Source organism: Artibeus jamaicensis, unplaced genomic scaffold (assembly GCF_021234435.1).
Source record: "Artibeus jamaicensis isolate MK-2021 breed Jamaican fruit bat unplaced genomic scaffold, CSHL_Jam_final contig_490, whole genome shotgun sequence".
Taxonomy (NCBI): Eukaryota; Metazoa; Chordata; class Mammalia; order Chiroptera; family Phyllostomidae; genus Artibeus; species Artibeus jamaicensis.
Window position 1 is genome coordinate 8,176,720 of NW_026521861.1, and position 22,868 is coordinate 8,199,587.

A 22,868-nucleotide genomic window follows, 5' to 3' on the forward strand; every position below is an offset into this window, starting at 1 on the left:
CCGACAGGGGCAAGCAACATATGAGCACAGCCTCACGCCCAGGTGCTGGCAGGAGCTCTGTGTACCCATGGGTCTCCTTTGTGTGAGGACTGGGAAAAATGCACCCCAGATCTCAATGCCCTGAGAGGCTGCATGTATCTCTCTGAGTTTGTGGTGGTTTGTCTTCTGAAGGCCATAAAGCTCATGATTGCCCTTTTCCCTCCTTGCTCAGGCCACTAAGCAGCCCAGAACCAAATTTTTAGCCTTCCTCTGGCAATTTTATAGGCCCTTATACCTTAAGGTTATACCTTATACCTCATTCTTTAATGAAATAACTCCTACTGGTCCTTCACATCTCAACTCAAACTTCGGGGAAGCCCACCCAGAAGCCCAGACTAGGTTAGATGTCACCATTCTATCACAGCTCCCTATCTATACCTCATTTTCATATTTCACCAAGGCTTAAATGTTATTCATTTATCTGTGATTATTATATCAGTGCATCTTTTCCAGACTACAGATGCCAGGAGAGCAGAGACTGCATTGTGTTTCAAGAGGGACCCATCACAAGGACTGATTTATAGTACATGGTCAATAAATATTGGTCATATGAAGGAGTGAATGAATGACAAACTAGGAATGAAAAACTGTCCAAATCAGAAGCTGCTCTCTATCTGTCTCAAAGCCCATACTACCCTCTGCACATGAGCATCATTTACCCCATGACATTTGCCAACTTCCTTCCCAATCCTGGAGGAAACAGGCTTGCTAGAGTTAATTATTGCTACCCTATTGGTCAGAGTTTATGTCACCACTTCACCTCATTGGTCACAAGACAGCCCTATGGGTGGGCTGCCCTTGGGTCAGGTGTCCACCTTGGACCAATCCACTTCCTCTAAGTTCATACCCTTGCCTAGCTCAGACTCGGTGAGGTGGGGCTGTAGATGGGGCAGTTTCAGCTACAAGGGGTGGAGATCCTGCCACACATACTTGGCTAACTTGTCATGTAAAGTGCCCAGTTAACACCAGAAGACTGAGCTTTTGATAGGAAGTCCTAGAAAACCAATGTATAGCCTATGCACAATAACATTCAACCCTACCCCTGTTGTCCCACCCCCACTGAGCACCCTAAGGGGATCAATTATGGTACATAAATGTAAATTCTGGTAGCACTTATTTATAGTAGCAGCTCAGATCCCTTCCTGAGCACACATGTACCTCACCCACTTATAAAGTTTACAGAAACCAAGAAACCACTAGGTGGGAGCTTAAAATAGACCCTTGAAGCATCTGTACACTTTTCATTCTAAGCTTCACTAACAGCCAGGAGAAAATGTGCTGCTGGAGAGGAACAAACCGCCCAAATGGTGAAACCTCCAATATGTCTCTGTGGAAGGAAAATGAAAAAGTTATATCTAGCCTTCAAGGAAAAGGACGGTGGACTTAGAACTGGGAAGCATAGCTGCCAGATTCCAAGGAACTTGACTGCTCAGGACCTTTTAAAAGATCTTCAAAAAAAGCACTTATTTGAGGCAGGCTAGGTGCTGGATGCTTTGCATGTGTTCTCTCATTTAAAATCCACAAAATCCTGCAGGATGGATATTGTTAGCCGTGTTCACAGGTGAGAAAACTGAGAAGTTACACACCCAGGCCAGGTTGCACAGCTAGAGCCTGTGAATGTCAAAGCCAAGATACCCAACTTGCACTGGACTCCCAAGGACATACTCTTCTCCCTGTGCTTCACTGTTTCCCAGAAAAGAGATTCAAAAGCTTCTCAGTTAATGTCTTCATGTCTATAGACAGTACCTTAAATGTGGTTACAAAATCTGTCTTTTGGAGAGCGGGATTTCAAGTGATCTCATTGTAACAGTTCATTCACTTTTCAAACCTTCTTCCAAGGTTACTAAATTTACACTTGGGAGCTGAATTTCAAGTGGGACATGGACAAACTAGTGTGTTTACAAATATTGGGCAATGAAGGGATTGAGACTTTATGAAGAAGAATCAGGAAAGGTAGTGATGTTTGGCCTGGAGGGGAGAGTCAATGGCGTGTCTAACTAAAGTTGTACAGTGTAGTGGCTAGGAACTTGGGCTGGGGTTTCAACACCCTGAGTTTGAATTCTGGCTCTGCTACTTGCTAACTGTATGGACTTAGACAAAGTACTTCACCTCTCTAAATCTCAAAGTTATTATCCATAAAAGGGGAATACTAAATGAATCTACCTTATGGGTACAATTTTGAAGAGTAAACATGATGAGAAATAATTGCCTAGTATGAGGGTAAAGACATAATAAGTCCTCAGTGAATAGCGGTCATGATTATTAATTACAATAATTGCAGCAGCGAGCTACCCATTGCTGTGAGGGTTGGGCAAGCAGAAGTGAGGTCTCTGTTGGAAAGGCTGTGGTGGAGAGGATTTGGGCCTCAGGGCCTTTGCACACACCCCTCCCTCTGCCTCCTCCCTCCCTCCTTCACCTGCTCATTTCTGAGCCTCCTTAGTACCTCACTCGTGATTTCATTTCCTCTGGGAAGACTCAGATTTCAGGATTCTATATTAAATGTTCTCCTGGCACATATACACCTTCCTTTCAGAGCACTTCACAGTGGGCATTCATGGTGTCCATAATTTTTAAAGATCAGCTTCATTGAGGTACAATTTACATAGTATGAAATTCACCCATTTTAATTTTAGTTAAATGAGTTTTGACAAATGTACATATTCAGTGATGTAACTACCACCACAACCAAGATATAAACTATTTTATTCACCTCCCAGATTTCCTTGTGTCCCTTTGCATTCACTCCTCTTTCCCCACCTCAGCCTCTGGCAGTTCAATTGTCCCTTTTCTAGAGTGTCATATAAATAAGATCATATAGTATATAGGTTTTGAGTCTGGATTATTTCACTAAGCATAATGCATTTGAGATTCACCCATATTGTCACGAGTACTAACTATTCATTCCTTTTTATTGTTGTAATAATATTGCATGATATGGATATGCCAGTATTTGTTCATAGGTTACCCATTGATGGACATTTAGGTTGTTTCCAGCTTTCAGATCTTATGAATAAAGCTGCTATGGACATTCATGAGTATATTTCTGGACATATGGTGAGTATATATTTCATTTTACAAGAAGCTGCCAAACTGTTTTTTTAAAGTTGGTTATTCCATTTTGCATTCCTACTGTTAATGAAGGAGAGCTCTGGTTGCTCACATTCTAGCTCACACTTGGTATTGTCCATTTTCTTTTTAATTAAGCCATTCTAGTATTATGTAGTGATATGTTATTGGATTTTTCAGTTTGTATTTCCATAATTACTAATGATGTGGAGAATTATTTCATGTCCTATGTTGGCCCTTTGTTCATTTTTTCTGTAAGATGGCTCTAGTAGCACTTAGTCATCTTTAACTTCATTTGAAACAATTTTATTAGATTGTATTGTATCAGCATGCATTTTTTAAAAAGTCAAAATTGGTGGATTTTTGTGTAGTCATTTTAATATTAGAGATGGAAGAAAATAAGCAACATTTTCAGCATGTTATGCTTTATTATTTCAAGAGAGGTAAAAGTGTAACTGAAATGCAAAAAAAAAAAAAGATTTGTGTTGTGTGTGGAGAAGGTGCTGTGACCAATCGAATGCGTCCAAGGTGGTTTGCAAAGTTTCGTGCTGGAGATTTTTCACTGGATGATGCTCCATGGTCGGTTGGGTAAATCAGTTGAAGTTGACAGCCATCAGATCAAGACATTAATTGAGAACAATCAATGTTATACCATGTGGGAGATAGCTGACATGCTCAATGTATCCAAATCAAACACTGAAAATCACACCAGCTTGGTTATGTTAATTGCTTTGATGTTTGGATTCCGCATAAATTAAGTGAAAAAAGCCTTCCTGACCTTATTTCCACATATGATTCTCAACTTAAGTGTAATGAAAATGTTCTTTTTAAAACAAATTGTGACAGGCAATAAAAACTGGATACTTTACAATAATGTAGAATGGAGGAGACCATGGGGCAAGACAAATGAACCACCACCAACCACACCAAAGGCCAGCTTCATCCAAAGAAGGTGATGTGTAAATAAATAGTGGGATTGGAAGGGAGTCCTCTATTATGAGCTCCTCCTGGAAAACCAAACAGTTAGTTCCAAATACTGCTCCCAATTAGACCAACTGAAAGCAGCACTCAGTGAAGTGTCCGGAATTAGTCAACAGAAAATGTATAATCTGCCAACAGGATAATGCTAGACTGCATGTTTCTTTGATTACTGGGCAAAAACTGTTACAACTTGGCTGGGAAGTTCTGATTCATCTGCTGTTTTCAGCAGACATTGGACCTTCAGATTTTCATTTATTCAGTCTTTACAAAATTCTCTTAATGGAAAAAATTTCAATTACCTGGAAGACTGCAAAAGGCACCTAGAATAGTTCTTTGTTCAAAAAAATAAAAAGTTTTGGGAAGATAGAATTATGAAGTTACCTGAAAGATGGCAGAAAGTAGTGAAACAAAAAAGTGAATATGTTGTTCAAGAAAGTTATTGGTGAAAATGAAAAATGTACCTTTTCTTTTTACTTAAAAACGGAATGAACTTTTTGGCCAAACTAATATTTATTGACCTTTCATATATCTGCATTGGTAAAATGTTTGTTAAAATTTTTCTTCAGATAAGCTGTTTGTTGTATTAGTTTTAAGGGTTATTTATATATTCCACTGATCTATATATTTATCCTATGGCAGTACCACACTATGTTGATTACTGTAGCTTTGTAGTAAGTTTTGAAATCAGGAAGTGTGAGTTCCTCCGTTGTTTATTCTTCTTTTTCAAGGTTGTTTTGGCTCTTCTGGGTCTCTTGTATTTTCATGAATTTTAATATCAGCTTGCCAATTTCTGCAAAGAAGGCAGCTGGGATGTTTATACAGTTTGTGTTTAATCTGTAGATCACTTTGTGGGAGTATTGCCGTCTTAACAATATTAAGTCTTCTGATCCATGAACATGGAATGCCTTTTCTTTGATTTAGATCTTCTTTAATTTATTTCAACACTGTTTTGTAGTTTTCAGTGTACATGTCTTACATTTCTGCTGTTAAATGTATTTCTAAATATTTTTTCATGCCATTGTAAAGAGAACTGTTTTCTTTCTTTTTAAAATATATTTAATTGATTATGCTATTACAGTTGTCTCATTCCCCCCCCCCCATTCTCCTCACTCCTGCACATCCCCTCCCACACACATCCCCCTGCTTTAGTTCATGTCCATGTGTCACACATATAAGTTCTTTGGCTTCTACATTTCCCATATTATTCTTAACCTCCCCTTGTTTATTCTCTACCTACCATTTATGCTACTCATTCTCTGTACCTTTTCCCCTTCTATCCCCCTCCCATTTCCCCGCTGATAACCCTCCATGTGATCTCCATTTCTGTGATTATGTTCCTGTTCTAGTTGTTTGCTTAGTTCATTTTTGTTTTTGTTTTTTTTAGGTTCGGTTGTTAATAATTGTGATTTTGTTGTCATTTTACTGCTCATATTTTTTATCTTTTTCTTAGGTAAGTCCTTTTAACATTTCATATAATAAGGGCTTGGTGATGATGAACTCCTTGAACTTGACCTTATCTGAGAAGCACTTTATCTGCCCTTCCATTCTAAATGAAAGCTTTGCTGGATAGAGCAATCTTGGATGTATGTCCTTGCCTTTCATGACTTTGAAGACTTCTTTCCAGCCCCTTCTTGCCTGCAAGGTTTCTTTTGAGAAATCAGCTGACAGTCTGATGGGAACTCCTTTGTAGGTGACTGCCTCCTTTTCTTTTGCTGCTTTTAAGATTCTCTCCTTATCTTTAATCTTGGCTAATGTAATTATGATATGCCTTGATGTGTGCTTCCTTGGGTCCAATGTGTTTGGGACTCTGAGCTTCCTGGGCTTCCTGGACTTCCTAGAAGTCTATTGCCTATGCCAGATTGGGGAAGTTCTCCTTCATTATTTGTTCAAATAAGTTTTCAACTTCTTGCTCTTCCTCTTCTCCTTTTGGAACCCCTATGATTTGGATGTTGGAATGTGGGGGTTTTTTTGTTTGTTTGTTTGTTTTTAAGATTTTATTTATTTATTTTTAGAGGGGAAGGGAAGGAAAGAGGGAGAGAAATATCAATGTATGGTTGACTCTCATGAGTCCCCTGGTGGGAACTGGCCTGCAACCCAGCCATGTGCCCTGACTGGGGATTGAACCATGATCCTTCCGTTCACAGGCCCGGGCTAAATCCACTGAGCTACACTAGCCAGGGGAGGATGTTGGAATGTTTAAAGATATCCTTGAGGTTCCTAAGCCTCTCCTCATTTTTTTTTTTAAATTCTTTCTTTTTATTCTGTTTTGGTTAACTGTTTATTTCTTCCTTCTTTCCTTCTGGTCCAAACCATTGATTCAAGTCCCAATTTCCTTCCTGTCATTGTTGGTTCCCTGTACATTTTCCTTTATTTCATTTCTCATAGCCTTCATTTTTTTCTCTAATTTGTGACCACATTCAACCAATTCTGCGAGCATCTTGATTACCAGTGTTTTGAACTTTGCATCTGATAGGTTGGATGCAAAGTTCTCTTCATTGCTTAGTTGTATTTTTTCTGGAGCTTTGATCTGTTTTTTCATTTGGACTTTTTTTTTTTTTTTGGTCTCAGCTGAGCCTTAGGTTTTCACAAGGGCGGGGGGCAACCCAGGTTTCTGCTATGATACTGTATGTGGGGGAGGGGTCCGAGAGGGAACAGTACCTGATTGCTCTGCTCTCTGCCAGTTTTCAGTCCCTTCCCCCGCTACCCACAAGCAAATTGAAAATGTCTGGTGCTGATTTCCAGGTGGGTAGGTTTGTGTATGTTCTAGGACCCTGTAGGTCTCTCCAGTGAACTCTCCTGTGAGGCTGGGAGTTTCTCCCACTGCTGCCACACCCCCCCAGGGTGTTTTAAGTTAGAGGTTTTGAGGTTCTTATTTCCCCACTCTAGAACCCTGGGTTGCTGGGTCTGTCTCACTCCCCAGTTGTTCCTCTTGGTTTATCTGCACACAAATGTGGGATCGCCCACTTCACCAGCCACTGCCTTACCACAAATCCTCTCCTCCACAGCTGCCTGTCTTTGCTCCTCCTACCAGTCTGGATGAATGTTTCTTCTTTAACTCCTTGGTTGTCGGACTTCCATACAGTTTGATTTTCTGGCAGTTCTGGTTGTTTTTTTATTTTTATATTTGTTGTTGTCCTTCTTTTGGTTGTGTGAGGAGGCACAGTGTGCCTCCATCTTGGCTGAAAGTCAGGGAGCTGTTTTCTTAATTTCATTACATGAATTGACTTCTGAGCGTTGATCAAATCTTGCATTTCTGGGATAACCCCCACTTACCATGAATTATAGTGTTTTCAAAATACATTCCTGGGTTTGACTTGATAGTATTTTGTTATAAATTATTTTATCTATGTGTATGAGGGGTATAGTCTGTAATTTCTTCTTTTCTTTTCATATATTTGTCTGGTTTTTATAGCATGATAATGCAGTTCTCACAAAATGATTGGGGTAGAGTTTCTTCCCCTTTCACCTTCTATAAGAGACTGAACAGTACTGGTATTATTTTTTCCTTAAATATTTTGTAGCATTACCAGTGAAGTCATTGGGGCCTGAGATTTTCATTTTGTGAAGCTTTTTAGATATAAATTCCATTTCTTTCAGTAGATATGGAGCTATTTCAGTTACTTATTTCTTCTCAAATGAGCTTTGGTAGGCTGTGTCTTTCAAATAACTTGTTCATTTCATCAAAATTACTGAATTATGTAGCATGAAGTTGTTAATAGATGCTTCCGTATTATCATTTTAAGGTCTCAGCACCTATAGTGGTATTCTCTCTCTCATTCCTGACATTAGTAATATTTGTCTTTTCTTGTTTTTTCCTGATAAGTCTGGTTATAATTTATCAATTTTATTTATATTTTCAAAGAACTGGCTTGTGGTTTTATTGATTTTTCTGTACTATTTGTCCATTTTCTACTTCATTGATTTTCACTCTTATCTTTGTTTCCCCCCCCCCTCTGGTTTACTTTGGGTTTTATTTGCTCTTTTTTATAGTTTCTTAAGGTAAAAAATCTGTCATTGGTGCTATGCTTTTTTCTTTTATAATATAAACATTTAAAGCTATATTTTTTTTCCCAAAGCATCATACAAATGTTGATATGTTGTGTTTTCATTTCATTCAGTTCAAAATATGTTCTAAATTTCTTTGTAATTTCTTTTGGATTTGCTTGATTAATTTCCAAAATTTGAGGCATTTTATAGATATAATCTTTTTATTGATCTCTTTTTTAATTCTTTATTGGTTAGGGAACATATTTTGAGCGGTTTCAATTCCTTAATTTTATTCAGACTGACTTTGTGGCCCTAAATATGGTCTATGTTGGTGAATGGTTTATGTGCACTTGGAAAACAGATGTGTATTCAGCTGCTTTGGGGTGGAGTGTTATGAAATGTCGATTAGGTCAAGTTGATTGATAATCTTGTTCAGATCTTCTATTCCCTTATTGATTTTCTGTCTACTTTTCTATCAATTACTGAAAAAATGCATGTTGAAGGCTTCAAGTAAAATTGGAATTTGCCTGTCTTTCCTTTCGGTCCTATCAGTTTTTGCTTCATGTGTTCTGAGTTCTATTAGGGCAGCACTGTTTAGGGTTGACATGTCCTCTTGATGAATTGAACCCTTAATCATTGTGAAATGTCCCTCTTTGTCTCTGGTTCCAGTCCTTGTTCTGTTGTCTCTATTGCCTGATAGTGCTATTGCTACTCTAGCTTTCTCTTTGATTAGTGTTTGCATGGTATATCTTTTTATTGCACTTTTAAGCTATCTGTGTACTTATATAGTTATTTTCTTGTACATAGACTATAGTAGGGTCTTGCTTTGCTAACCTTTAATGTGATTATTAATATTGTTGAGTTTAAATTTACTATTTTGCTATTTGTGTTTTATTTTCCCCCTCTGTTCTTAGTGCCTTTTTTCTTCTTCTCCTGACTTCTTTTGGACAAATTGAGTATTTTTTATAATTACATATTTTCTCCACTGTTGGCTTATTTGTTATACATATTTTGCTGTTGTTAATGGTTATGCTAAAGGTAAATACACATCTTTAACTTATCACTACCTGCAAATGCTTTGTGTATAGTAGAAGAACTTGTAATAATATATTTTACATATCACCCTTCCTAATCTTTGTACTCTTGTATTGAATTTAGTTCTATAAAAGTTATAAACCTCATAATAAGTTGTTATTCATTTTGCTTTAAACAGTTGATTATCTTTTAAATAGATTGAAAAATAGGGGAAAATTTTTCTAGATCCTTGGTTTGTGTGATAATTGACTAGTGTAGGGAGTATGAGGATGGCCTCACCTCTCTTTGTATCTTGGGGGTTACTTCCAGTTAGAATATTGGACATTTGGGTGGTGGGCACACAATGCAATATACAGATCATGTATCATAGAAATGTACACTTGAAACCTACATCACCCTATTGACTAATGTCACCCCAATAAATATAATAAAATGAAGTAATACTAGGCGGTCGCTGAGTCCCCAGCTGCCTACAGCTCCACTCCAAGCCACATGTCCTCTTTTGGGTAACGGTCTCTCTTAGTTACTGCCCTCATAGTGCACAGGGCTGACAGAGCTTCATAGCTGGGTTTCTTTCTAAGTCCCCTTTTCCTACAGGTGCCTGCAGCCAAGAATGGCTATAATGTGCCCTAAAGCTCTTTTTAACATTTGTAAGAGCATTGACCTTCATGCCAAAGCATTAATAATCATGATGGCTCACATTAACTGACCTCTTTCTTTATGCCAAGCACCTTACTAAGCCCTTTGTGGGCATTATCTTAGATCTCTCTGCACTCTGATGAGACAGAGACTGTCATCCTTTTTACAGATGAAGAAATAGAGACAAGAAGGTTTAAGTAAATTGCCCAAGTCATAGAGCAAGGTCAATAATGGAACCAAGATTTGGTTCTCGGTGGTCTAACCTGAAAGCCAGCCACTCTCAGCTATTGTGCTGTACATCTTCCCGGTAACCTGCCCAGGGACATCTTGCTGCCCTCTTAACTCACACCTCCACCGATGTTATACACCTGGAGGACCACTGGGTTTGGGGCCTCATCGCTGCTTATTTCATTCTGCCCATCAGTGCTTGTGGTAGAAGGATATACACTGTTGATTCATGTGGTTTACTGGCAAGAACACCGGACTGGGAGTCAGGACACTCTGCTCTCATTCCAGCTCTGTGGCTCACCAGTCATGTCTCTTTAGGAATGTTAGTTAATATCTCTGGGCCTGTAGTTTCTCAGTGCCTAAGGTAAGGAAATTGAATTAAATCATCTCAAAGGCTCTGTCAAGTACCAACATCCTATAAGTCTATGAATCACTGACCTTGCCAATAGAGAACTAATAATTACCTAACCTGGAAGGACATTTAGGATTTATTTACTTTAATAATATTTATCAAGAACACAGTGCTTAGCCACTTACTTTATGCTCGTTTATCTTCTCTGGCTTCCTGTTTATCCCAAAGGTTATCTTTTCAAACTGCCCTTTAGGCTTATAAACCCTCCTTTGTGTTCACTACATATTATTAAGTGAACAAAAAACAGTTTGCAAAACTGTGTGTATTCCATCTTATTAAAAGAAAAAAACACGTGTGTGTTTGTATATGCAAATGTAGGCTTTTGTTTGTAGTATTGTTTACATTTGTGTAGTCCGAAAGAATATATATTAAAATGTTAGAATGACTTTTTTGAATAGAGAACTAGCTGGTGATTTTCATTTTACTTTTTCTTTATATAGTTTTGTCTTTTGCCATCCTGACTGATGGAGTTGCTTGTTATTTTAATACTCATTGCTTATAAATACAATAGCTCCCAAACCAATGAATAACATCTCCTTTAGATTCAGAGTCTTCCCAACCCTTTAATTGGTGTCTGCTCCCAGGTTGGCTACCTGCCTTTCAGTCTTAAAAAAACAAGATAACAGAGGAAAGGGTACATGACACACGGGACAGAATAATCTAACTTCTGGGGGGTCAGCCCTCTTCCGCTCCAGCTTTCGGCTACCTCTCACCCCCGTTCAATCACTCTCCTCTTCTCGCCTCTCCTTGTGTGTCAGTATTGACTGAACATTTCCCCAGCAGTCTTCCCACTTCCAGTTTCTTCCTCAACAATCTATCTTGAGCACTTCTAGCATTCATTCATCCATTCACTTATTCATCATAAATTAGGCATAAATCAGAACAATAGTGGACTAAGTGTGTTGTTCAGAGTTGAGCACTGAGGTTTGAATCCTGTGTCTTCCCTAGGTATGCCAGGATCATGTGAAAAGCACTCGGAAATCTGTGACAACGGATCAGTGGGAATTGCCATTGCCAAGGCTCTGTGCTGAGCCCAATGGCGGAAATGGTGAGGAGGATCTTCTGCCTTCAAAAAGCTTAGAGTTGTTTTCTATGGTAGGGATATAAATGCAAAGAGGGAGGGAGAGGGGAAGGGCGTGGAGGGATGCAGAAATAATATCCATAGGCAGGAAATGAATGACTGGATTCTGCAGAGGAGGAGGAAGGAGGAGTGAAAAATCACCAAGGGGTTTGGGGCCATGGGTGGCTGAGAAAGTAGTGGGATTACTAATCTATTATCAATTCATCTACTCATTCATTGCACAGATACGCATGGAGCACCTGCCACCAGATCAACACTGTCATAGGTGCCAGAGATGAAATGTCAAATGAAACAGGTAACGACCCCCTGCTTCCTCTTTTGCTTACATTCTATGGGACAACAGAGAGAAAGGAAGTAAATAAGCACACAGACCAGATCATTCCCAAAGAGGGTAAATGCCATGAAGAAAATAACATGGGGTAGTGTGTCTGAGAACAACGGGGGAGGGGACATTTGTGCTTCCGTGCCATTAGCAGAAATAGAAGTGGGGGGTGGGGTGCTGGACTGAGGAGGAGGAGGAGAATGGTAAATTTATGGTAGGGCTTCTGACTCAGAGACGCTAAAATTTACCACCTGGTGAAAATATTTTAACCTCCTGTCAGACTCTGCATGGTATCCTTCTCTGGCTCAGAAACACTTGTGGGTTTCCACTGCCCTCTGGACAAAATCCCAATTCTTTAGCTTGCAATTCAAGGGCCATTGCCATCTCGCCCAGCCTGCCCATCTGCCTGCCTCGGTCCTCACAGGAACCTTCCATTCTTGCCTTGAAGGCCTCTCCACTGTCTCCGTTCAGGTTGTGTCCCTTTGTACCTCCATACTTGGGCCCTAGGAAAATCTCCTGAGTTCTCCAGTCCACAAGTCTCCTACTGTCCTCAGGGCTCAGGCCTTTTCTCTGCCTGCCTGCCCTTGTGATAACTTAAGTGTGTCACAAGCAAGGACTCAACTATCCAGAAAAAAGGCGGTCTCCTTGAGGGAGGGGCTGGACCCTTCATGATCCTCTCTCCCTTGAATTTGCTCTGTCTGGAAACACATCAAGCAGCTTTACGAATCAATTATCTTCTTGTATAAAATGAAGGAGAGAATGAGAAGAATTTAGAAAACCAAAGAGTTTTTCACCCAAATTCATGGAGTCAGGAGATGACTGAATCTAGCTTGTGGGCAAATGTTCAGAAGCAATCAACAAAGAATAAAATCAGTTCACTAGGGGAATTAGAAATTGGAATAAACTCTATCTACCTTGTGCATCTAGGGATGAATCTATTTGGTGATGCGTGGCCTGAGAGTTCTAGAATTCCTCCCACCCCCTCATTCCACAAGACTGGACTCTGGCCTAGAATAATCCATAGCTCCTCTCTCCAAGGGTTTCTTCCTCAGTTTCCTAGGCTTTGTCTATTTCCTCCTTTTAGCCTGTGGGGAAATGGAGCACCTCACTTTATCCATTTGAAATGCAGGATGATGGGGGATCAGCTGTCCCATTCCCTTCTCTCCTCCCCTTCGGCAGCATTTGATACTGATGCTCAACTTCTGTGCTTTGAGGCCAGGATGCCAGGGCAGTGGGAGGTTAGGGGAGGAGCATGTGATTGTCTTGATGGGTGTTTGGGAGGAAAGTCAATACCTATTCATCATGACACTCCTTCTGCCCTGTCTTTCATCTGCGGAATCTGAAAGCCCTGGACAAACGGTAATTAATTTTCACAACAACTTCCGAGGCGGATGGGGTGCTACCCATCAAAGTTCAGAGGGGCATTTTCCCAGTACCCTGCCCCCAGCACTTCCTGCTCACTTCTAGCTGCTGTTTGTCCCCAAGGTGACAATGCCAGGCAATGGCATGCATAGGTCTAGAATGCTCCCCAGGACATCTCTGCCCAGAAGGCTCCAGGGGCAGATGGAGACTCCCAACTAGCATCCTTCCTCCACCTCTGCCCTCTTTCTAAGAGGATGACTAAGTGAACCAGGGCAGGAGTGGGAGCATTTCCGGCCTTCACAGGCAGGCTGGGGCCAAACAACTAGTTAGTTGACTCAGCAGGAACCACATGGCTCCAAAAATACAACTGCCTCTGCCCGGTTCCACCTCGTGCTCCCTTGACTCTTTGGACACAGCCCCCTGCTCCTCCTCCCCCTCCCCATCCTCCAGGGGAGCCACTGGAAGTGATGTTTGCCTTGTCCCTGGTTACAAAAGAACTACTGGCTCATTATAGAACACTTAAAAATGTAGAAACATAAAAGCAAGGAATTATTTTGTTAATCCCATAATTTGTCCACTACCCCAAGAGCCACTGTTGAAATCTTGTTATGTTTCCTTTGTTTGTTCTGTTTTTGGTTTTTATTAAAAGATCAATATATAATCATGGCAAAAATTGTGTATATGATATTTATATCATAAATTATTTTATATACATAAAATAGGACAGGTTATAAAGTGAAGAGTCAAAGTCCATCCCAACTTTCTATTCCCACCCAAGAGAAAAACAGTTAAGAGTTTCTTGTGTATGTTTTCAGAATTGCCTATGACATGTACCAGCATGCATTTGCCTGACTGCCTACCGTTTTATCTTACTGGTATGCCATGTTTATTTAATCTTTTCCCCATTGTAGTTTATTCAAGTGGGGGCAGAGAGAAGGAAATGAGTAAGGATGAAGTGTTGGGAGAAAGAAGCAAGCTAGGGTACAGTGAGGGCCTACTGTGCGCCAGCCACTTTTGCTATCTCTTCCCAATTGCTCAGTGTGAGAATTAGGCACACTCTCCATGCTGAAGATGAGGTAACTGAGGTTCAGACAGGTTAAAAAAGAATTTGCTTGTAGGTAAGAGAGCCAGGGTTTGAAGCAAGGTTTGTCAACTCCAGAGCCCACAGTTGTTCTGTTTTGCCAAGATGCCTTAGAAAAGTCCCAGGGTCCAAGCTTTCCTTTTGCCCTGCATGGGAATAAGGGGAGCCCTTCATTCATTCATTCTCTCATTCATTCCAATAATACTGATATGCCAGGCACAAGGGATCCAGGGGGGCAAGACCCAGTTCTGTCCTCTAGAAGTTCAAGTGCATGGAAGTGCATATGCAAACAAGCAAGCTAACTCCATGTGAGAGCAGAGTACAAGGTACCATGGGAGTCAAACCAGAGATTCCTCTTCCAGACTCCGAAGGTCAAAGAAGACCTCCAGGGGGAGGAGACCCCATGCTGAGTCAGTCCCGTGGCACCAGTCAGGAAGTGCCAGCGAAGCCTGAAACGCCTCTGCTTCCTGTCCTCCCTGGATCCCATTGCACCAAAGTCACAGGAGGCTGGCTCCTCCCTGACCTGGCTCTTGCCTCAAGCTTCCTGCTCTTCACAAAATGGCTTGCCCTTCTACAACAGTGGCAGGATAGGTTGTGGACTCCCTACTTCTGAGAAAATTTTCAACACTCTTTCCGGTTATTTTCTAGAAGGTCAGGAAATGTTTACCATTCTCAAGGGAAGAGCGAGTTACACAGAGGACTGGTTAAATGCTTGGGCTCTGGGTGGACAGATCTGGGTAGGAGTCCTACTTCTTTCTCATTTGCTCTGGGACTGCTGGAAAATCACCAATATCAATCAGAGATCTTGGTAACAAGCAGCAGAGATGGACTCTGATTCTCTTAAACCCAGAAGGAGATCCAATGCAGCAGACTTGGCAGAGATGCAAGCAGGGACAGTCTTAAGGAAGGAGCAGACATTAAAGTAGCGTTCCTCCATGCCCAGAGCAGCAGGACACACAAAACCATCCTTTGGCCCGGAGCATCTAATCAGGACGCTGATGCCACTGCAGGCAGATAGCACAGCAAATGGAGCACTGCGATTGTCTGGGTCTTTATCATGCACCCACCTCCATTGCCAGGAAGCTAGAACAGGGAGGATTTGCCCTTGGACCTCAGTGGTAGAAGGTCAGGTGCCACCTTCCTGCAAACCAGCACACAAAGGCGAGTGCTGCACACTACCCAGGGAGCTTCAGATCCTGACCAGCCAAAAACTCAATGTCCAGGACATGTCCTAACATCTCAGAGCCTTTGTGAAACAGAGACATTAATAATGTCCACCTTGCAGGTTTACCGTTTGAAGTAAAAAAAAAAAAAAAGCAAGTAAAGTACTTCGCACAGAGCCAGGCACCCAGTAAATGCTTGGTACATGTTAGTTTACCATTATCGTTATAATTATTATTACTATCATTGGCCACTTTCTCTTAAAGTAAAATACAAATAGTATTTTAAATATAAAATATAGTTTTATATATTGGCCATATATGGCATATACAGTAACATATGCCATACCTAGTAAAGTTGAAAAATACTGAAAAGTTGAAAGGAGACAAAGAAATCACCTACTACCCACAGAAAACTGCAGTCGACATTTCGGCGTTTCCTGCTGGTCTGTTTACCGTGTATAGGGTTTGGTTCTTTCATTCTTCCCATATTTTCTTCCAAACAGCTCTGACCATCCTGTGCGTACGTACCTTTGTGTTTCCTACCTTATAGCATTCGCACTTCCTTATGTTATTAAAGACTCTTTGTAATCATCATTCCTAAGAGCTGAAAAATATCCTGCAGAGGGGATAGAATCCCCCAAGTGTCTTTTCCACTGTCTGGGCGGAGGTGGAGGAGAGGGAGTGGCATGCATTTATAAATTAGGGGTGTCTTTCAAAAAGCACTTCTCATTCTCAATGCTTCTTCAGAATTCCAAATGACACCGAATTGACATCAACTGTTCCAGCAATGTTTGTTCAACGGACTGTTTCCTACAGTTCCCACGAATCTGCAGCTGGTTAGGGGGGCGTAACCCTCCTAGACGCCCGACCACCTCACTGTGTCTCGATGAGACATTTTCACTGCCACCGAGAGCATGAGAGTCCCATCATGCCACCATCTCCTTGACACCGCTGCCCAGCCCACTGCTTTCTCGCTTGCCCAATATGTTCAACCACGGGTTGGACTGGGGTGGTTTATCCTGCCTGTGGAATTTCCCGCCATTAGTGAAGTTAGTAGAATGTGCCCCTCAGCTGTGCCGCTTGGCAGTTTGGGACTTCGGGCAATTTTCTCAAGCCTCTCAACCTCTTCTAGAAAACAAAAAGAATCATGTAAAAATTCTCTCAGTTTCTTCTTTCCTTCTTCTTGGAGAGTTTCATACTCTCCTCTGTCTCATGCTCTGGGGCTCCCACCACCCCCTGCCCCAGTACCCGACCCCAGCCCCTGGCACTTGCAGGTCTCAGGCTGGCCAGGATGTGGCTGGCTCACGTGACCAAACTTCCCACTGAGGGTGACTAAAATGCCAGTGATGCTGATTATTTGGACTTCCTGGGCAGGGCCAGGCACCCTCCGGTAGTGGGGCTTTGGAAGAGACAATAATTAATATTTTGCCGAGTGTGATTCTGATCGCCCAGCCAAAAAGAGTGTCCCACCCTGAGCTGGGAGCCCTGTGGGAACTGCCCTCCCCTGCATTCCCCTGGCAGCGATTATGCAATGGACACCTCTGGCTCTCAGGGCAGGGCGGGAGGGCAGAGGACCTGTCCGGGCCTGACGAGCTTGGATAGGCCAGAGGGGCGGAGCGATAACCTTTACCCTGCGGTGTCCTGGGCCGGGACGCCCACGTGGTTCTGATTCCATCCTGGGCTTGCCCAAAGCCTCATATTGGGTAGCCAGGCTCTGCCCAGCCATGGCGTGGGAGTGAAGTGACCAGACGGACCAGACGGGTTTCTGAGGAGGGCAAAGGGAAATGAAATCGTCCTTTCCCCTGCCACCCCCACCCCCCACCCTGCCAAATTAGAACCTGAAAGAAGCAGGAGGCTGAGAGGTCTCTGGTCCAACTCTCTCATTTCACACAGGAGAGAACCGAGACCCAGGGAGAAGTGAATAGCTGTACTTCAAGAATGGGGAGAGTGGCTGGAGCTTTTGAAAGTGCTATCCATGACATTGCTCAGTGACTACGATCTCAATGACCAAGAAAGGTTCTCTGACCCCAAATCCTCCTCCTACTCCCCAGCAACTGAAATTCCTCCTCATTTCCTTTACTTTAAGGCTTCGGTGCCAATTAAAAAGTTAAGCTTCCTCTGTCAGAGATCCTTTCTTATGTCAGTAAGAAGTAGCCTGTGTTCCTTTTCTAAAGCAAATGGGATGGAAGGAGTGAAGGAGGACAGAAAGCTTCAGCGTGGCAGGAGGAGTCCTCCTCCAGAGAGTGGCGTATTCAGTTTCTGAGGCACTTGTGCTGGCAATCTCCCCTCCCCTTTCCACAGTGCAGTGGAGTAGGAGAACCCTCCACAGTCATTCCCATTCTCTAAGCAACCTGCCCCAGGATGCCCAGTAAGTGTCCAGGCAGGACTGGCATCAGGACCTTCAGCTACTCCCCACAACCTAGTACAAGGGTCTGGTGTTGATATTTTTGTCAACTGGTTCACAGAAAAGTAAGTCCTGGAAGTTAGGATTTGAGAGGGCTTGGAGTAACACAATGCAGAATGCTCGTCTTCTCTCATTTGTGCCTCACTCCTGCCCTGGGTAAGTATCACCCCTTTTCCAGAGGAAAGACATGAGGCTCAGAGATTTACTTAACCCAATGAGCTGTGAGCATCTCCAGCACAAGGAACTGAGTCATGTCCATCGTTTTATGGTTGATTCATAACTTTATTTATGAGTGTTTGTTGAGTGTTTGCAGAAAGAATCCTGTGAGGTGATCCAATATGCTCTGTGCATTTCACAGATGACGGAGCTGAGGTCTGCAGGGTTAAGGAATGTGCCTGGATCGCCCAGTGGCAGAGCCCAGACCTCGGAGCTCTTGATGCCCAGTCTGGTGCTCCTTCTACTTCACCCATTCCTCCATTCATTTGTGCGACTGTGAGAACTGAGCCCACCCGCCTCCAGGAAGCACGCTGGGCTCAAGAGATACAAACAAACAGGGCAGGGGACAGTGTAAGGCGTGTGGGGCACTTGCTTTAGTAAAAAGTCCTAAGGGGGGAGGGCCACCAAAAAGCTCAGTGATCAAGATAAATGATATTTTATTGCAATATCTTAAAATATCAAATCAGCAAATGATGGCCCATAGTCCTGCAGCCTGAGTCACTGTTTTTGTAAATAAAGTTTTATTAAGACTAAATCCCACTCCCTGTGTTGAGGAGCCCACTGTTTTGTCAGAAGAGACAGGCCCAAGAGGAGTATTTATTTAATCCTCTATGAATGTCCTTTGGCAGCCAGCAGTGGGCGAGGGGGAGTGTTCCAGACACGGAAGGAAATACACAGCAATCCAGCTGCGAGACACCACCAGACTATTGGGGGAAATGGCAGCAAAGTTCGCTGAGGTAGGAGACTCAGTGCTAGGAGCCGGGGGAGGGAGTCAGGTCTCAGAGATCATGGGTAGGGCTGTTGGGGTGGGGGTGGGGAGGATGCAGAAGCCACCAGGCTGAGAATATTTCCTAAAGATTTTGGACTTTACCCCACAGACCTGGTGACCTACCACCAGGCCACCACTGAACTGGAGGAATCAGACACAAACCAGAGCAGCCATGTCTTCCCTCAGAAATATGTTTAAAACCACAATGAATATATTTGGCTGGCTGTCCCCAGATGTATCTCAGGTCTTTCACCTCCTCCAGTCCTTGTTTCCCCATCCTGGTGTCCTGTGTCCTCATCTGTGGCTGGACATCCTCCAAGGGCAGAAGCTGCCTTGAGGAAGCTGCCAAAAACCAAGGAAAACCTTGGGGAATGAAAGCTACTGAAGAATCCTCCTCATTTGCTGAGAATATTATAAATGCATATTTAAAGATATTCCATCTAAATCACTCAGAAGAGAATCCAGCATAAAATATTACTCAACTAAAGATGGCTGTTACTATTTTATTTTTATTCTAAAAGCATTTTAAATATTTTTTACAAGTTTCCAAGTTTGATTATATGAAGACCCGTGTTTGAAGGACATTGTCCCCTTCCCCATAAGTTTGCATTAATTGCTGACAGTTGCAGAAGCATTTGCTAGATCAGGCAATCGGCTAACAGCTGAGAGGACTCAGTGTTTTGGGAGGGATTTGAGTCCTGGGAGAGGTTTAATCCAGGGGGACTTCCTGGGGGGCAGGCGTAGGTTGAGGGCAAAATTTTAAAGGAATTGATGAGAAGATGGACGGAAACATTCTGAATGACATAGCTTCTGAACGATGACTGCCTCCTATGAGAATTAACTGCAGTCACATACAAAAAGCGTTTGGCATGTAGGGCCCCAGTGAAAAGTGGATAATGAAAAGGGGGAGGGGGAGGGGAGAGAAAAGGGGGCTGAAAAACAGCTGTGGCTCTGGTTAGTTACATGAGACTTTGAGAATATCACTGTCCCTTTGACACCTGTGGATTATTCAGGCTAAGATTTCCACCTCTGAGAATCCCTGATCCTAATCAATATAAAATAAAAAGATCTATTGTTTATTATCACCTACTTTATACCAGTCTCTCTTCTAACTGATAAGCATAGAACATTTCATATGCTTTTCACAACCCTGTTCGTGGACTCTTATTATTTCCATTGTATTGATAAGGAAATAGAAGCTCAGAGAAGTAAAGTAATCTGCCTAAATGATAGCTCTAGTAAGCATTTTCCCTCGTGGTCAGGATCCCCGGCCATGGCTTCCATATTTCAGGAGGCTGCTCTCCTTCCTGGTTCCACTGCCCAGTTTCTGTGGCTACACTAGCCTGTAACTTGAGCACCCACGCACCCACGCCGTCACCTCAGCCCAGTGACTTTCCCCAAAACTTGTGTCACTCTTAACAGATGACACTCAGGGAAAAGCTCTGTGGTTGAATCACTGTGACCACTTCCTGTTCCATTCAGGGTCCCCTGTTCTCTGGGGCCCTCACTCTGCCATGCCCTGGTTAGCAATAAGAGCCACGATATCTATGACCCCTGGCTGCTGGGAAAGCTAGTCACCCCTCCTATGCCCTCACCCTGCCCGGCTGAGGGACTCCAGTTCTTCACTTCAGCCCCCCTCTACAGCCCTGCTGTGGAGAGCTGGGGGAGACCCTGGTTGTTCCAGGGCTTCGGAAGGAGAAAACGGGAGAATCCCCATCCCTTCAGACTGGTGATGTAAGGCGAATGGGGACGGGTGGGCGGATGTCCAGCATCAGCCATGAAGTAAGGGAGTAGTCACTGACCCTGTGGGTGCCTCGTGGGCACCACTCAGAGGGCGTTGTTGTCCCCATATACATGGGTCTGCACACCGAGTAAAAAGGCAAACGCAGACAGGGCTCTGTGTCTTGGGGAAAACCCCATTCTCTCCCAGTTGCTCAGAAAGGGCTTCCTGGAGGTTGGCAAACTAAAGTGAATATTGAGTGTGAGAGCGGAGGAATTGATCAGATATTTGGGGGGCTATATGGAGGAGGAGACTTCCTCTGGGTAGATGCAGAGAACAGAATCTGGGACCATCTGCACTGTTTAAGGTCCTTAGAAGCTCAGGCCTCTAAAGATTATGGTATTTCTTGCCCAACCTCCACCCATGTAGCGAATACAAAGGGAAGCAACCTAAATCCTAAAAGCACGTGTAAGGAAATCCAACAAACTGCTAATGTTCTTTTCCATGGTGACCATTTCAGTGCTTCTATTCTTTTTTTTATACTATCAATTATCAAAGTCTTTTCAAAAACACTTTTTGTTTTTTGGGAGTGTTTTGGTTACTCCTTCCATTTTATTAGGTGTAATCTATCTATTCAGATTCTCTGATTCTTCCTGATCAAATTTTGGGAAACTGTATGTTTCTAGGAATTTATCTATTTCATTCGTGTTGCCCAGTTTATTGGTCTATAATTGTGCATAGTACTTTCTTACAATCTTTTGTATATCTTTGGTGATAGTTGTTATTTTTCCTCTTTCATTTCTGATTTTATTTTATCCAAAGATTTTACTTATTTATTTTTAGAGAGAGAGGAAGGGAAGGAGAAAGAGAAGGGGAGAAACATTAGTGTGTGGTTACCTTTTATGCGCTCACTCCTGGGGACTTGGCCTGCAACCCAGACATGTGCCCTGACTGGGAATCGAACTGGCAACCACTGGCAAACCACCTTTGGTTTGCAGACCCACACTCAATCCACTGAGCTACACCAGCCAGGGCTCATTTCTGATTTTGTGTATTTGGGTCCTTTCTCTTTTTTTTTTTTTTTTTCGATGAGTCCGGTTAGAGGTTTGTCAACCTTGTTTATCTTTCCAACAAACCAGCTGTTGGATTCATCGATCTTTTGTATTATTTTTTAGACTCTGTTTCATTTATTTCTGCTCTGACCATAAGTATTTTCTTCCTTTTACTCACTTTGGGCTTTGTTTGTTGTTCACTTTCAAGTTTCTTTAACTGTGAAGTGAGATTGTTCATTTGAGCTTTTTCTTTTCTTTTTTTTTTTTTTTTTTTGAGACAGGCCTGTACTACTATAAATTTTCCTCTTAGGATTGCTTTCCTAGTGTCCTACAATTTTGGATTATTTTGTCCTTATTTTCATTTGTTTCAAGGTATCTTTTGAATTCTTCCTTGATCTCGTTGTTTGCTCATTCATTGTTTAATAGCATATTATTTAGCTTCCATGTCTTTGCATGTTTTTCAGTGTTCTTCTTTTAATTTATTTCTAGTTTCATAGCATTGTGGTCAGAGAAGATGCTTGATGTGATTTCAATCTTCTTAAATTTATTGAGACCTGTATTGTATCATAGCATTTGATCTACCCTAGAAAACATTCCATGTGCCCTTGAAAAGTATGTATATTCTGCTGCTTTGGGGTGAAATGTTCTGAAGATATCAATTAAATCCATTTGATCTAGTGGATTGTTTAAGACCATTGTCTCCTCGTTGATTTTCTGCCTGGAAGGCTATCCATTAAAGTCATTGGGGTGTTAAAAATCCCAACTATGACTATATTTCTGTTGATCTCTCCTTTTATGGCCATAAAGATTTATAAACAAAAGCCTGGACCAGATGGCTTCATAGGTAAATTTTACTGAACAGTCTGAGAAGAACTAACACCTCTCCTTCTCAAACTATTTCATAAAATTCAAAGGGTGGGAAGACTCCTGCACTCATTTTATGAGGCCAGCAATATCCTAATTCCAAAACCAGATAAAGACACTACAAAGAAAAAAAAATTATAGGCCAATATCCCCAATGAGCATAGATGCTAACATCCTCAACAAAATATTAGCAAACTGAATATAGCAATGTATCAAAAAGATCATATACTGTGATCAAGTGGGATTTATTCTGGGAATGCAAAATTGGTACAACATTTACAAATCAATAAATGTGATGTACCACATAAACATAAGAAAGGATAAAACCCACATGATCCAATCAATAGATGCAGAAAAAGCTTTTGATAAAATTTAGCACCCATTTTTGATAAAAACTCTCAGCAAAGAGAATAGAGGGAATATAGCTAAACATAATGAAGGCCATAT